This window comes from Emydura macquarii, unplaced genomic scaffold (genome assembly GCF_026122565.2).
Source record: "Emydura macquarii macquarii isolate MOO-44397 ecotype Brisbane River unplaced genomic scaffold, CSIRO-AGI_Emac_v2 contig_1483, whole genome shotgun sequence".
In the NCBI taxonomy this organism is placed as follows: Eukaryota; Metazoa; Chordata; order Testudines; family Chelidae; genus Emydura; species Emydura macquarii.
The window spans coordinates 19,080,197-19,097,656 of record NW_027131620.1 but is presented as its reverse complement, the minus strand read 5'-3'; positions in this window follow the sequence as shown (position 1 = coordinate 19,097,656).

Sequence of the window (17,460 nt, the reverse complement as noted above, 5' to 3'; positions counted from 1 at the left end):
CTAGCCTGGATCTTATTTGCATTGAAGCATGTGAAGTGCGGGTGCACTTCTGCACAAACCCAGAGGGGACATGCAAATAACCCAATGAACAAGCCATGGTTTCAACATGGGCAGAGCTACATGTGCAGACAAACTCTAGCTTGCATGCATGCAGAAGGCTATTTGAACACTGAAATTGGCTGCAAGTTGACGTACACAGGCAGTTTTGCACACACAGTTTTGAAAATTTAGCCTCATTGATGCTTTGTGTGATGTAGTCCATAAGGTACTGGATTGAGAGTCAAGAGACCTGATTAGTTCTACTCCAGACTCTGCCACTGACCTGTTGTGTGATCTTAGTCACTTTGCCTCTCTGTTCCTCAGTTTCCCCTCTTACTCTGTATCTGTCTTGTCTATTTAGGTAATTGTTTAGGGGGAGTGACTGTCTCTCACTTTCTGTCCATTGCCTAGATCTCTTCCTCAGTATATCTCAAAGGACTTTGCTAAAGAAGTCAGTATCATTATTCCCATTTTACAGATCTGGAAACTGAGACACAGCTACTTGCACAAGGTCACGCAGCAGGTCAGTAGCCTGCTGGAATTAGAATCCAGGTCTCCTGGGTCCCAAGATGGGGCTCTGATCCTGGCTGGGGCCTTTTGGTACCACCACAATACAAATTCTAACAATTCTCACATAGAACTTTTGAATCTTTTGCACATTTGCCCATCAATCATTTTATACTGCATAATACTCATATGCACCAAGTTGCCATCTTGTCTAAGTGTTTGCTGGATCAGGGTGTAAGATTAAGAATGCAATTAAATTTTGAGTTTAAAAAATAAAGCACATTTTTGAACTCTTGGATGAGAACCTCATCTGGAATAAATTCACTAGCTTCAGTTGTGCTTTGCTGATTCACTCCAGCTGATGATCTGGCCCATTAATTTTAGTGTCTGAAAAGGAATTTCTACTCTAAAAATACCAATTAGTAATAAGCTTTGAGAAAGAAGGGTGGGGGAGAGGGGGGAACTTCTAACAATTTAAATTCACTTTGTTTAATGCCCCTTTTCAGTTGTTTTAGTTTTAAAAAATTCAGTGCATAACTATTGGTGAAGAGGGAGGTCTTCATAGGAATTGGCATCTCTGATTGGCAACTGATGCCAATGTGGCTTCTCGTGTGAGCAATATTTAGCTCATACTTAAGTCTTTGTAGGATCAGGTCCTTCCCATGCAAATCAAAGCATTAAAAATGTCTTACCGTACATGCACACAGATCTCTTACAAAGTAGACGGTGGCTCTAAATATACAATCTGTGCTGACACTTGAATTTGCAGCAATGTATATTATAAGAAGTGGCAGCAATATTTATATTTAAGTTGCCTAATACTTTTCAACTTTGCAACCTTTTGGGGAATGGGGGAGGGGAAGCTCTAACACCGCGTTGTTTGCAACTAGCCTTTGAAATTCAGCAGGGGGGAAGCTCTGGGGTTAGAGATGTGCTTTTTCTTTGCCCCATGAAATTTCATTCAAGTTTTGCTAAGATAAAGCCTTTTGAACTCTCCATTGTTCGGCTTTCACTCCGTTTCTTCAGGAAAATTTTGGCAATAGGCCAAAATAATAAGTGACCATTGTAAAAACTTATACTGCTACCAAAACAGCAGCAGCAGCAGCACACACTTTCACCAAGCTTACCTGGGAACTGCCTGCAAGTTGGAACAGTGGTGAGGAGGAGAATGTGGAGAGAGAGTATGGCTGAGTTCCTTCCGAGCATCTCCCGAACCCAGTATATAGTACCTCTGGCCCATCATCCCCTCTTCTCTTCAGGGATAATAACCTTCTTCTGTGACCAGCTATTGTCCTTTGTCTCAAGTGGCAAAAGTCAGTTTTGAAGGCTCAGGATTCAAACACTACTGCTGATGTATAATGAAGGGGGCTGGTGTAAGTTCCAAATATAATCATTTGTTTTTACCTTTTTTCTAAAAACAAACTACCCCCTCTCCCCCAAAAACCCTAGAAACTTACATAAAGTAACATTTAGGGGTTGCAAAATATATTCAGAAGTTAGGAAATGTCAGTCAGGGTTGCCCATGCAACCTTAATTCAGCTTCCTTGAGTGTATGCCTCATGACAGCCTTTGACTTAGTCTCATAGATTTTAAGGCCAGAAGGGAGCATTCTGATCATCTAGTCTGACCTCCAGCAAATTGCAGGCCATAGACCCTCACCCACCCACTCCTGTAATAGACCCATAACCTCTGGCTGAGTTACTGAAGTCCTCAAATCTTGATTTAAAGGCTTCCCATTACAGAGAACCCACTATTGACATTAGTTTAAACCTGGAAGTATCTGTGCTCATACTGCAGAGGAAGGCAAACCCCCCCGCCACCCTCGACCCCCAGAGTCTCTGCCAATCTGACCCAGGAAAAAATTCCTTCCCGACTCCAAATATGGTAACCAGTTAAACCCTGAGCATGTGGGCAAGACCCACTAGCCAGACACCTGGGAAAGAATTCTCTGTAGTAACTCAGAGCCCTCCCCATCTAATGTCCCATCATCGGCCATGTGAGATATTTGCTACTAGCAGTTGCAGATTGGCTACATGCCATTATACACAGTCTCATCATCTCCCTCCATTAATTTATCAAGCTCAATCTTGATGCCAGTTAGATTTTTTGCCCCCACCGCTCACCTTGGCAGGCTGTTCCAGAACTTCATTCCTCTATCACCTACTATTTTTTCCGCAGGACCCTTGACTTGTTCAGTACACAGGATGGAAGAACAAGGGCGCACAGTTAAGGTTACATGAACTTGATTTTGCAACCTAAATAATGTTCCTTTAGCTTAGTTTCTGAATGTAATATATAAAACTGTGCATTCTGATTTTTCTCCTCTTTGAAGCAAATTAAGTTTGACATTTTATACAAGAAGCAATAAAACTGATACAGTTAAAGTATATTCCTAAAACAAGTTCTTCCAAACTACGTTCAAGTTAGCAGACTAAGTGCCTTTACATGTCTGCAGTCAAAGTACTGGCCAATTCTACCACGTGACCTTGGAAAATTGCCTTCAAAATTGCCTTTTCCTGGAGAAGATGTTTCCCTGGACAGCAGAGATACCGGGAGCATTTCAAAAGAGATAGAAAGCAAGAAGGAAGGCAGAGGGGTAGGTTGAATGTTAACTCTAAGCAGGTGGCTTTCATTTCTCTTTGCCCAGTAGTTCTGTACTTTCTAACTCTGAAAACTTCCTGGCTAACAACAGTGAGTTTCACTTCTTCTGAGAGCAACTTTATAATGATCTACCTCCATTTATCAAGTCAGCTGATTCTGGTTGTAAGCAGGGCTCTCTCATCTGGGCTTTGAGCCCCACCTGGGGGACAAAGAGTCTTGGAGACTTTTACTTCTGGTACCAATCCAACTTTAAGAATGTCCAGCCTGGGAACCGCCAATGATTTTCAGTCCATGAATTTGCTTGATCATGGTTCAGGAAGAGGTATAGTTTAGCCTTTGTCATCAAACACCAAGCAATTGGCACAGCTAGCTGATCTAAGTAGTGATGACAGTTTCAGATGCCCATTAGTTATGCCTTTTTTCAATCTATAAAGTCCTTTGATGAAAATAAATGAATAGACGACTTCTCTATCTCTATCTTTAATACACACCCTCAATCAGATCTGATGTCAACAGGAGAATCAAAATCTTGACATGATGCCAGCAAGGGGGTGTATTGAGACGGCAGGCATCAGGATGTTAGATCTGTCTTTAGACCCTCACTTTGCTGGCCCATTAATTTTACTTATGCCATATGTACTATGACCAAGATGATGTTCTTGGTCTCCTGGAGAACCCAATGGTTTAACAGAGCCACCAGTTAGTGCACTAAAAGGTGACAACTGAAAAAGGAAATTTCAGGCATTTTAATGAACACAACTAAGGTATGCTGGGTGTATCAGTTCTGCAGGTCACATAACACCCTGGGGTGTGTGGAAGCAATAGAGGTGGGTTCAAGCCACAGAGTTCCACAATAGCTATTTCAGTCAATTTCCTTGTGCAGACAAACCCCTGGGGTCACTAGCCAGACATCATAAAGGGATAACACCTATTCCACTGCATATACCTTTACATGATAATTCCTACTCCACCTATAGATACATGTGGTAGACAAGATAGATTGCATATAAATTGACATACAAAATTGGCTTTGGTGCATATCTATTTCAATACATTTAGTTTCATGCCAAGTATTTTGGAGTGATATGGGAACAGGATAAATTTGCACACATTGCACTTTTTTGGCATGTCTTCTCCTCCTGCCCCATCTCAACTGGGAACTCTTTGTGGCAGAGGTCATCTTTGTGTTGCGTGCATGTACAGTGCCTAGCAGAATGGGACTCCTAAAGCTACTGTAATATAAATCATGATCATTTTAATGGATAGAGCTATGATGAAGAATTAAACTTTTGTTTTGGAGAGAAAGTGAGGAGGCTTTTCAGTGCCACTGAACTTACTTACACTCCTTCTGCTGCAACCTGGTACATATAGATTCAGTTTCTTTGATTCTCCCCTGCAGATTACACCTCCACGAGACTGAGGCTAGCTCCAGCCTAGATTCCACATAGAGTTCCTCACAGACAACTAAGTTATGCCGTTGGCATAGGGTCCTTAATGTTCATTGCTGGCAACTGCTGGTTGCTTTATGTGCCTCTCTGCCCCTTCAGTGGCAAAAAGGGACTGTAACCACCCTTGAGACTCTGGCCCGTAAACTGCCATATCACAGATTTGTTGTGGCATCCATGAAACAGATACGAGCAGCCATTCAACCAGAGGAGGGGGAAACGTTTATTTTTAGAGTCCATAAGGAAAACAGCTGTGGCACTTTCTCAGAGTAGAATGGCTCTCGCGGAACAGAGGGAGGCCTGTCTAACTGCCTCAGGATTTTCCCACTTAAGAATTTCAACCTTTCAAGGCTCCCCTGTGCAAGCCTCCACCTCCAGTGGGCTGCCTCATGTAATTCTAGAACTTTGTGGAGGAAACCAGAACTATTTTTATTTACGGTTGAGTAAACCTTTAACATTTAACAGTCAGGTGTTTATTTCACTCCCCCATCTGCCTCCAGCTCCAGTAATACTTAGCAAGATCCTCCTCTAAGGAGGGAGGGAGAAGGAAACCTGGGGTTAAATGTTTTCAAAATGGAGTGCTCTGGGGAAAAACAAACTTAAGTCCAGTACCACCACCTCCCACTCCACCCTCCCATTTTGGCCCTCCCCATTAGGAACATGACAGGAAATAGTTTAAAGGTAGAGAATTTTCAATGATAATATTATTTTTCCATCTGCCCACTTGTACGCCCTCGCGGGTTGTATGGCTAAATGACGTTCAGGAATGTGCATCCTTCAGGCTATCTGCTCCACTCACTTCTCTCGTGTTGCTTTTGCAGCAGAGCAGCAGGTCCTCCGGCTCCCAAATGTCACAGGAGACACTTGACCTTTCTGAGTGTGTCTTGACTTTTCAAAATCATTTATAACCCTAGTTTAAAACTGCAGCTCCTGTAACTGGAGGAGACTGACCCCTCTCAATAGACTTTGTTCCAGTCTTCCTGGGTGGTGCATCTAGGGTGGGGTCCACCACGGTTCCAGAGCTCTTGGATAAAAACAACAACCCTGAAACCTACAAAAATTGGCTGATATTGCATGCAGCTTTGCTATTCAAACCAGATGCTTGCATGCCTTCCTGCCCACGCTACCTTAGCCCACGCTTATCCATTCCTATCCCAACAGGATGTTTCAGCTTTTAGTACCTTGAGCCATTTTCAACAAAAGCAGTAAGAGGAGAAGGACGTGCATTCTCAGAGATGACCTGCAATAGGCTGCTGGCAGCAGCAGACATGCTTGAGACTTCATCTGAAGACTGCCATGTTGCTCGCCTTTTCCCAGGAGAGGTGAATTTCTTCCAGGTGGCTAGCAAGGAAAAAGACAACAGGCTTGATGTATAGCGTGTGTCTGGGAGAAGGAAGAGGATTGGTTTGTTTATTTTGGAGAGTAGGTTTGGGGGAGGGGGGGCAGAGGGATTAGTAATATCTGGACCAATTTCATCCCCTTCACTTCTCCTGGTGGTTCAGAAAAAAAAATCTTAGGCCTACCCTCTAATTCTACCTTCCTGCTAAACTATATTGCTCTGGTTAGAGGAATCCCAAATTGTGCCATTGATTCCCTTATGTTACAAGGCATCCTTTTTCTAGCGCTCTTTGTTATAAAGCTGCACTCCCGTCAGCTCCATTAAACCATGCCTCAACTCCTTCCCCAGGCAAACTCTACCCTCAGTTACACTTCTTGGGGTTATGGTAATTCTAGGTAGCCCTATCCACAGAGGAAGATGTTTCTTGAAAAGATGTTTGCATCTTGAAATGAAGTTGTGGCTGAGCTGGAAATGCCCAGCATGCAACTAACTTCACCTTGTGTTGGAGAGAAGATATAAAAGGTAAGCTCCAGCAGGCAGGTTTTTCTTTCGGTGGGGTCCTCAGTGTAGAGGAGACCAGACTTAACTTCTAGGGTAACAGTGAGGAGTAGAATTTCAGTGCATTAAAACAAAACCTTTCCAAGTTCAAACTGACCATCTAAATCCATAATTAGATGCCTGAGTAAGTAACTTGATTTTCAAACATACTGAGCACCCAGAACTCCCACTCGAGTCAGTGGAACCTGCAGCTGCTCAGCTTTACTATAAAATCAAGCTACTTTTTATCTCAAAATATGGTTTTAGATGCCTAACATTAGGCATCCACATTTGCCAAAAGGACCCTAGATGGCTAGAGAATCTGGACCACCATTTTAACAGCCTTCTAGTAAATGAAGGGAGCGCATTCTGTGTCGAGTTCAATACAATGCCATGGGAGCTGAGGTCAGACCAGTCTTTTGGGACAGAGCTAATTGCAGTCTCGGTGTCCAGTGTCCGGCTAGTGATTGCTTTCCTCTGTGTTATGCCTGCCTCTTTCACACCCAAAACATATTAGCCAGTGTAATTAGACATATTGGCAAAATAGAAACAGAAAAGACACATGCTACCAATTATCCTGTTGTAAACTTAGCTTATTTTTTAAAACCATGAAATGTGATTACTCATTGACAAGAGTTTGAAACCCTTTGCTTTTTATGGAGAGCAATAGAGAGAAGGAGAAAAACAACAAAAAACTTAGTTTAGTACACAAGTTCATCAGAAATGTGATCGTTAACACACACACACACACACACACACACCTCTGTTACAGCTTCACAGCTGTGAGCATACAAGCTGCCAGAGTTGAATAACCCATTAATCTTTTTGTGGAAAATTACCAATAAATTGCAAATAATTAGCTGGGTATGAGAAGAAGCAGGGAATCAGACAGCTGGTTAGTTAAAGCATGATTTGGGCATGTAGAAACAAGGTGTAACCAGACGTGCAGGGATCAGAGGAGAGGGAGAATGGAGAGCATGAAGGAGTAGAGAGTGGGGAATCTGGGAGAGCTAATACATATGTGTATATATAAAAACTGGCTTAAGTAATTCCATCCAGGAGGCATTTCTGCCTGAGACCTGTAGAAGGCTCAGTAGAGCCCTTGGGAAAGTGCAGGTCGTCAATCTGAACGGAGCGGTGCTGAGGCCAACTGAAACTGAAAGGATTACAATTGGTTGCTAGCCAGGAAAAGGAAGAAGCAAACAAAGCTGCAGTGCACACTCATCGTCATTTCATTCCTTTCCAACCAGACCGACACCAGGCTTCACAGCAAAGGAGATCGGAGAGGCAGCAACGGGATGTACAAAAGAATCTGCAGTAATGTCCCAACACATCCGCCTTCCGGAGCTGCTGGGCACTGGCAGTGCTGTGTTGTCCCCATAGCCTAACTAGCTCAGAATATGCTGTCCCACAACACACTCCCTTTTCCTGTTTCATAGGCCAACTATACACAGACACCAATATGTACATCAGAGAGAAATGAACTAAATGCAAAGGAATGTGTCTGACAAGTGAAGTGACAAAAACAACCCCCAAAAGACCTCAGAATTGATTGTGCGCCGTTTGGGGTTCATGCATTAGTGATCAGGCGGTGAGGTGATATTTAGATCCAGCTCCTGAACTGCATGACTTTTAGGCAATGTCCCAGGTTTATTTCCCACGCCAGATCAGAGCTCTTGAGTTCAGATTTGTACTCTAGAGGCACCAGGAATCTTAAAAGTTGTCCTCACAAGGTTTCAGCTCCAAAGGCAGGGACCACATCATGACATTTATCCAGTGTAGAGGAAACTTTATGGGGTCAGCTGTTAGCACATGAGTTAGAGTTAGAATGTTTCCAAGATTTCTAGTTTGAATTGGTGGCTGGTCTTAGCATGATGCTTGTTCTCTGCTTCCACCTGTGTGTAGATTTCAACTAAATATTTTCAAGCCATTTAATTAAAACAAACTAAAACAAAAACAAAAATAAAAAACAAACAAAACAGGCTAGAAAGGAATCCTCATGAATTGTTTTGTTTCTGATAACCAGCAGATTTGACAAATAAGTCCCTGCCAGGTGACAAAGCTCAGAACGTGCTGCAAAACTTGTTGGGGCTGCAAGTCTGAACAGGTCTGGTGGCCCCAGGGGTGCAGACTCCTTTCCTCAAGTGCTCCAAAGCCCGGCAGTTTCTCAAACACCAGCAAGTGTCAGACAAGACTGGTTACTGAACGTACTGTGTTCCTTCACTCCAGCCCCCCCTGGGCAGTCGGATTGTTACATGCAGAGGCTTGTGGCAGAGGGAAAACAGAGACAACAGGGCTCCCAGACTGACAGGCTGGGTTTGCGGTTTTGTTAAAGATGCTGAATCCGAGTTTCACCTAGAGGGAGGTAGAAGAGGATGATGGATCATGCTTGGCAGGTGCCTGCAGAAACACACAAACTCCTATATCTATGGTGCTGGCAGGCAGCACTTGGCTGCTTTGGTTGCTTGCTTCCACTCCTCCACAGGTGGTTAACGTCATTGTCAGACACAGGCGTGCTGGTTCTTGTCGCTTTGCCCTACCAACAAAAAGAGAAGGCTCCTTTGAACAAATCTATGGCAATTTGAAAGGCTAATGAAATTCAGTATCCACCCAGGGTGCCGCAACAGATTGAATTACAAGCGTCTTTTGCCATAATTTTGTCCTGCCAAACTATTCTCTTCAGCCCAGATAGCTTCTTAACAATGATTACCCTAATAGTAGGTTCTATAGCACAGAGAGCTCACATACCGATAGCCCCAACTATTTTACCTGCTTCTTTCTATTTTCTTGACATGCCAGGGATAAAATGCTTCAAACATTTTACGGAACTTACATTGCATTGAGGATAAAGAGAGTTTTAGAAAGAAGGGATGCCGGACTCCATGGGGTATTGTCGCCAATCTGCTCGGTGTCACGTCACAGAGTTTGATGGGAGTCCCCAATGCAGAAGCAAGTTAAGTAAGCAAGCAAATTATAATTGAGAAAAGCTTTGCACATACTTCTGCTGGCTCCGCCAGCGAGTGGGCCAGCTCACCTGCAGAGCTGCTGTTTGTAGGTTGTGAATGCTTGAGCCTTAGTTCCACTAACATGCTTTCCAACCACAGAATGATAATGTGACATGAATTAGTTGATAATGTGATAAAATGTAAGCATTTTAATGCAGCAAAATGTGTCCATTCTCCATAATTTTCCCCTATAGTCCTTTCTCACTGGAAATCATTTGAAATTTCACTGTGGCTAAGCACTGACTCCATATCACAACTACACGGCATGTATACAAGTACCAATGGGAACGGCATATTTTCCTTTTGTCCATGCACAGACACTAAACTGGTAGCATTTCTCATAAACAGCCCTTGCCACATTTACAGAAAAATATTTAATCCATGAGGGCCAGATTCTCAGCTGATGTGAATCAATATAGCTCCTTTGAATTCAATAGAGACACTATTTTACACCATCTAGAATGTACCCTGTGTTGCTACACTGATAGAGGATGTAAGAGTGATAAACCCATTCTTAATAAGGTGCATATCCTTGCCAGGTCACTAGATGGTGTGCAACTGATTTCTGGAGGAAGTTACACTGGGAAAGCTCTGCTAGGAGGAAGTGGAGAAGAAATGGTGTGTATTAGCTGCAGAACAATAAAGGAGTAGCATTAGCATTGCCTACAGGTCAGAATTAAGGTGCACTTGTAGAACTGTGTGGAGGGAAGTTCACATAGCCCCTGGCCACCACATTATTCCAGTGCTTTTGTGACCTCACTTGCATATGAAGCAGGTAAGTATTACCCGTTTGACAGATAGAGAAACTGAAAAGAAGATGGATAAACTGATGGAGAATTGACAGATGGAGAAACTGAGGCACAGAGGAGTGATATTCAGAGAAGGTTGAAAATTTTCCATCTTCCCCCCCCCCCCCCCCCACACACAGAAAATTAGTTTTCATTGAAATAGAAATTTCTGTGGGAAATGCCAATTTTAGGTGCTTTTTTTTCTCCACTCGTATGCTTTAACCACTGGAGATTATGCATCTTCCAATGAGCACTGACAAGAAAGATCATACAGAAAAGAGCCACAGGAGACAAAAGTGGTTTTGGTCAAATTTTGTACTTTTCTAAGTTTCTCTGAGTGTGATTATGTGGGGTGGAGTAGAATTTGTCAAACAAAATGTTAGCCACGATCTTCCCAAGCATAGCCAAGACAAAATGAAGACAACTACACCATGAAGTGACACCTACTTCAGCTGCAGTGAAACATACTGATGCATCAGCAGAGCTAATTAATTCACTCCCTTTAGGCAAAATTCATCTGAAAAGCCAGTAATGAAGATTAGAAGACTCCAAACTATTATTTTTTTACTTTATGAGCCAATGGGGGGGGGGGAGGGTGCAGGGAGGGAGAAGATGGCCTGTGTGGTTAGAACAGCTGACTCTTGATTACACAATTAATTCACTGTTTGACCTTGAGCTAATTAAAGTCCCTCTGTGCCTCAGTTTACCTATCTGTAAAATATGGATACTTTTTCCACACTGCTAAGTGCTAGAAAGTAATTAATGTGCTTTGAATGCTTTGAAATTAGAATAAGGGGCTGTGTAACAAACTGTTGTTAGTATTATACTATTCTGAGTCTCCCTGCTCTGTCTGGTTTTGAAGAAAGTGAAAGTAGCGTACAAGGCAAAAGCAAAAGAGCTGCCACCTACACAAAGAAGAAAAAGAGGGAGAGATTTCTATTTTTATTTCTATTTTTAAATATGTGGGGGACGTTCAGATACTATGGTGTTGAGACCATATAACTAGATAGGCAGGTAGGTTTCTGTCTTTCTACATGGTAGTCAGCACATTTAGGATCCTTAAACTCTGTGGGTCAGTTCTTCTACTGTTGTAAATCAGCATAGCACCATTGACTTCCGTGAAGCTAGGCCAATAGACATTGGATCTGAGGATGTGTCCCTGTACCACCCAGGGATCATCTGTGACATTTGCCAAAGTGTTTCTTTGAAAATGGCATCTGGGTGTTTCCTGTCAGGGGCTTCCATTTCCAGTTTGCTTGGCTTATCAGTGAAATAAAAAATGTTTCTCAGACTGGTATGTGGAAATTAAGCTGGATTATTTTTGCTTTATCCATCGTCCTCGACAGGGGATATACTTGGAATCAGAGCTCATCAGACATTTTTTATTGCAGGTGCATGGGTCACCACAGAATACTGCTTGATCTTCAGCAGGTATACTGGACAGAGTGGTAAAATGCACTTCTGTCAGTAAATATGACTCAGGAGTCATGGGGAAGAGATCAACGCACTAACAATGGCCCGTTTTTACAATCACTCTAATCCATAGTTTGGGAAACGGACACGAGTGGGTGCAACTCTTTCCTGTAAGGTCACTGACTGCGGATGAACTGACCAGCCCAACTACTATTAACTTGCAGAAATACTGTAGACAGCAATATTTATGATGATTAGCCTGACAGGCTGAGTAATTGCCTTGCAGTTAAAATGCTAAAAGCAATGCAGCTGATTTTCAACAGAAGTATTTCATCAGAGCGTCCTTAAAAAAAAAAAAAAAGTGGGAAATGATCCCTACGCTTTGTTCTTAGACCTGGAAAGTTAAGTGTATGGCTGTGGGTATGAAAAGTACAACAGCATAGGCAGATATGTACAATTAATAAAAACAATTTGTTTTTACTGAGTCCCTGAGCCTGCAAACCCTTATGCACATGCTTACCTTTCCAAATGTGAGTAGTCCCATTAAAATCAATGGGGCTACTCACATGCATAAAGTGAAACCTATGTGAAATTTCAAGATCAAGGCCTGAGGCTGTAAATGGATCTTTCTCCATGTTGTTTAGCGAACAAATATTTACAGTGGGCTATATTCGGATCTCCTTGCTCGCACTGTGTGGGACCTTCCTACACAAGTACTCAATGGGGCTACTCATGGAGTAAGTTACTACTCAGTGTGTGCAAGAGGATCAGCAGTTGACCGTAAATATTTTCTATACATATATATTTAAATATAAAAACAAAGCAATCTAATTTGCTGATGATTTGAATTTGAATCATCTCCCTTATCTTCTACTTACCCTTTATTAATTGATTTTTTTGGCTCATCTTTGGGCTTTCCAACCACAAATCAAAGAAGAAATGTGGTCTGGTTACTAATTTCAACACTAAAGGTGTCTCATTTCCAGCACTTACTAAAACTATTTCCATGCTGGTATAAAGCAAATGCATTATCAGAGTGTTCATCACTCTATCTTATGGACATAAAGATATTGGAAAAAATGCTTTGTAGGACGCACCTTGCATGATGCAATCGGAATTTTGCACGATGCTACAGATCAATCACTGCTTGTGAGTTACTAGTGTGTCTTCATTGTATACAAACATAGGGTGAGCTTCAATTTTTTTAAAAAAATCCATCAGGTTTCTACACCAGCTCTAAAAAATAAAATATTTTGATCTTTCGTGATTTGGAGAGTCCAGACTGAGTATTGATTGAACCAGATTCATACTAAAGGAAAGAATAATAATCAGATTTTCAGTGAATGCACATGCACAAAAATGTGCATAGAAGTGTGTACCTAATTTTCATGCTGATATACCTTGACTGCATATTCAATTGTCATAACTGCATATACAAGTAGTCAGATATATTATTGACTGTTTCTGCACAGAGCTGGCATGTGATGGCCCATGCGTTTTTGCACTACCATTGTCAAGAAAATCTAATCTTAGATGTCCAGATTGCATGAATAATAAATGCCATGGTTCTTATTCAAGTATACTTTCAGTGCAATGCAGAGGAATTTACCACAACTCTGGTTATCGGGAAACATACAGTTAAACTCCATCCCATTGTATTACACCGGAAATGTGCTTCTGAGGATTGCTTCTTTTTCAGATAGAAATTTTCTTTATCAATGGTTCATAGAGCCCTCTGTTGTGCTTTACCATAGCTAGCCCCTTCTTTCAACTGCTGCAGTGGCCTCACTGTAATAACAAAACTGGTAATAAAATTATTGTCTAACATCTGTGACAAGTATTGGCTTTGTGCACTCATATACACCGAAGCCATCAGACAGCTCACTTTAATAAAGGAGATGCAAATGGTAATTAATATATTAACTCAGTGAGTAAATGGGCCTAAAGCCTGGGATGGTTTAATTTCCTCTCCCATTATTATTTGTGCTAGGACAGCAGCTACAGGCTCCAACCAAGATCAGGGCCCCATTATGCTAGCACCTGTATATACACCTAGTTAGAGAGTTTCTGCCCCACAGAGCTCAGTCTCAATAGACATGACATAGAAAGGGTGGGAGGGGAGGTAGAGAAGTGACGTGATTTGTTCCAAATCAGGAATAGAACCCAGCTCTGACTCCCAGTCCAGTGCCTTAGCTGCTAGACAATACCACCACTGGCAAGTAAGAGTTTGTGCACTAGGGTGGAATAAGCACCTACCTTATCTGATGGAGGCAGATAAATTCTTATATATTACCCACTGTGCCCTCAAATTAAAAATGCAGTTTTTGTTTTATTTTTTAAAATATTGGCACCCTCGCCCGGTGAAGAAATCACACCTCTGAAAAAAGGATAATATGGGCAAAAGTTGTCACTGCATTGCTGTGGCCTGAAAAGGACTTGCTTGATGTTTATTTATTGGTGGTGTTTGTTTTTCAATTTCAAACTATGCCCCATCACGATTGCTGGGGGCACTCACAAAACAGTGAAAAGCCATTACAAAATTTCAGATATAAATAAAGAAAAGCTTCTCCCCACCCCCATCTCCAATCCCTGTTTCAACTTCCCTAGGCAGCATTCTCAGGAAAAGCCTGAGTAAATAGATAGGCCTTCAAAGCACAGTGAAAAGCTTATTACAATCCGGTTTTGCCAAACCAGTGGGGAAAGTAAATTGCAGACGTGGGGGTCCCTAACTGGAAAGTGCCTTCATCCACACACATCACTCCTCCACCCCATACACACACTTCCAGTGTTTAGATCTGTTAGACACAATATAGTAGCTAACCTGGACAGCTGTAAAGATGAATGAGAATGAATGAGGAAAGAGAGCTGATCTCTATGGCAAGCAAGATCCAAGCCAGCTTTGTTTTATTTTATTTCAAGACCTTAAATTACATTTAGAAACGTACTGATAGTCAGCTTTAGAAGCAACACAGATGTAACATGCTCCATCCGTGTTTACCAGTAGTTGAGTAGGCTTCTAAGCTCTACACTAGCTAAACTTTCTGATGAGTTTGTTAGAGCTGATTGGGAAATGCATTTTCCACTCCATGAAAATTTTCAAGATTAAAAAAAGATTGTCCCCAAAAGCCAAAATTTTGACATGTTTAAGAAACAAAATTCCAAATGTTATTTGTTTCAGGTCAATGGAAATGTTTCATTTTGATAAAATTCAAAACATTTCACTTTAATTTCAATCTCTTTATATATAAAAAAAATTAAGTAAATTTCAAAACAAAATATCATTCTGAAATGAAAAATGACGCTTTTAGTTCCAAATGTGTTGAAATGTTTTTCCCAATTTTTCAATTTTTTTTTTAGGTCAAAATCTGATTTCATGAAAATTTTCAGTTCTGTCAAAATGGCAGTTTCCTAACAAAAACTGTTTCAATTAAATTTTTCTCACCTGTCCTTGTCTTCATAGGTAGTTTCAGTTGGAGTGTATTGAAGTCTGATTTTTTGGGGGGTGGGTCTTTCAGTGCAATACCTTTTCCAGTTCTAGCTTTGTCTTCTGCCTCAACTACTAAATGAACTCTACTGTACATCCAATCCCCAATATACCAGTGATATTTCTATATCCCAAGGGAATCCCTTGCGATACCCTACACTAGCTTTGAATGCATGCAAGTTATTTACCAGTTTTAAACTCTGTTTTCTTTCTGACTTCCCATATTTATTGAAATAGTGACGCACTGAGAATACTCCTAATTAATTCCAAAAGTGAGGACACAATGAGAGATAGAGGGGCTGAGAAGTCAGGCAATGACATCCTCACTGCTGTTCATCACATGGGTTCACCATCAACTGGAAACAGGTGAAAAGTCTGTTGTTTAGGGGTTGGGCAGCAGGTAATGGATTCAAATGCAACAACCCTCCTCACCCTCTTCCTGCTATAATCCCACCCACTTTTAAGGGAACTTGAACCAGATAGTTTGAGGTTTTGAAATGTTTGAACAGATTTTCATTTTTCAGATTTCCTGAGTGAGATCCTCACTCATATTGGGTAAACTGATGAAGGTCCATTTATATCAATACAATTGCACTAGTTTATTGCAGCTGAGACGCTGGCCCCTACTTTCCAACCAGAATCAGAAGTATTGAAATACCATGCAAGAGATTGATTTCTCCACTAGAAATCCTAAGAGGACTTCTAATGGAGAACACAACTGAAAATGCCAAAAAACAACCCATGGGAATGCTTGTTCCCATGGGAATTCCACCCCTTTTTTCCAGACTCAAGCTTTCAGATGCTTGTGTTACCTGTCATTTGACTTGAGATTCCAAACCTCCTGAAACCCTCCCATCGATTTTTCCATCTCATCTGGAACTGCTGACAATTTATTTTTATTAAACCATATCACCAGACACTGAAGTTGTGATGCCAAAAATTCTCATTCCATAACAGAGGATATTGAATCATTTAATTCATAGTCTTAGCCGGTTGAGCTACACCACCTTCCACAGGTTGAAGGTACGGTCCAGAGAAGTTTTAGCTCCTTTGCATTTATCCTTTAAAAAACATCTTCTAATTAAGTTATCTCATCATATTTGCAGAGACAAAGATCTGAAAATTCCCAAACTTACTGTAGGAATATATTCCAAAAATAACATTTTGGAACATTCAGTGGCAATTTTGATCCTATCACAAAGAGAAGTAACTTATGCCAGTACTTTCGTTCCATTTCACTTTGCTTTAGCAGAAGTTTATAATTATTATAAAGGAATGATTTTATAATGCAATTCTGTGTTGTCTGAGTAAAGCTTTATGACCTGCTTTAAAAAATAAATGCTGCTTTAATTAAAACAAAACCAAACAAAGAAGTGCAGTCTTGTACCAACATGTCACTGTCAGCACCCTGCTAACTATCTGAATTGAACTGTGAGTCCCCCTCCCTTAGCTCGAAAGACACCAGTGCCAAAAACCACAGTTTATGGTACTTTTAAAAGGTACCGGAGGATTATTTTTAATTTGTATCTCAAATTAGAAACTCCTGGTGGTTCTCTAACAACAGCACCTACTGTCAAAATCAGAGATTAATGAACAGCAAACTCCAGCAAGCACTAAGGTTTTACATGAAGCATAGATGGCTATATTAACACATTGGACTCACCTCTTACTTTACAACAATATTTCTATTGCCTTCACTAGAGTCACTCTTGATTTACCCCAGTGTAAGCAAGATCAGCAACAGGCTCATTAAATTTAGCCTTCAAACTGCCTTCCTTCATGAAATAAGGTGATTTTGCTTCTACAATAATGGATGTCACAGAGCTCATCTTCAGCGCATGTTCACCCTGTTAGCAATTTACTTTATTTGCATTACATGACATGTGAGACAATATTAATTCTATATCACACTGAAGTCTTAGACATTAGCAAATAGAGCCACCATCAAATCCAGAACACAATCTAGGAAATGCACCCAGCCCAGTTTCTCCTTACCTCTTCTCCACAAGGTCAAACACATTAAGCTGGCACCTTAACTGGGTTAATTAATATTACTTTACAAGAGTTGCCTATGTCTTGGGAGCCCATGATGAGTTAAGACCCTGAAGAGTTTGATTCATGGCCAACTCTTCTGCATTTAGCTGAATTTATTGGTCAACACTTTAAACTCTTAGGGTATGTTTACACTAGAGCTGGAAGGTGTAAATTCCAAATTGAGGAGACATACCCATGCTAGCTTTGATAAGCTAGTGTGCTAAAAATAGAAGTGAAACCATGAGCAGCAGGCGGGGCTAGCCATGCT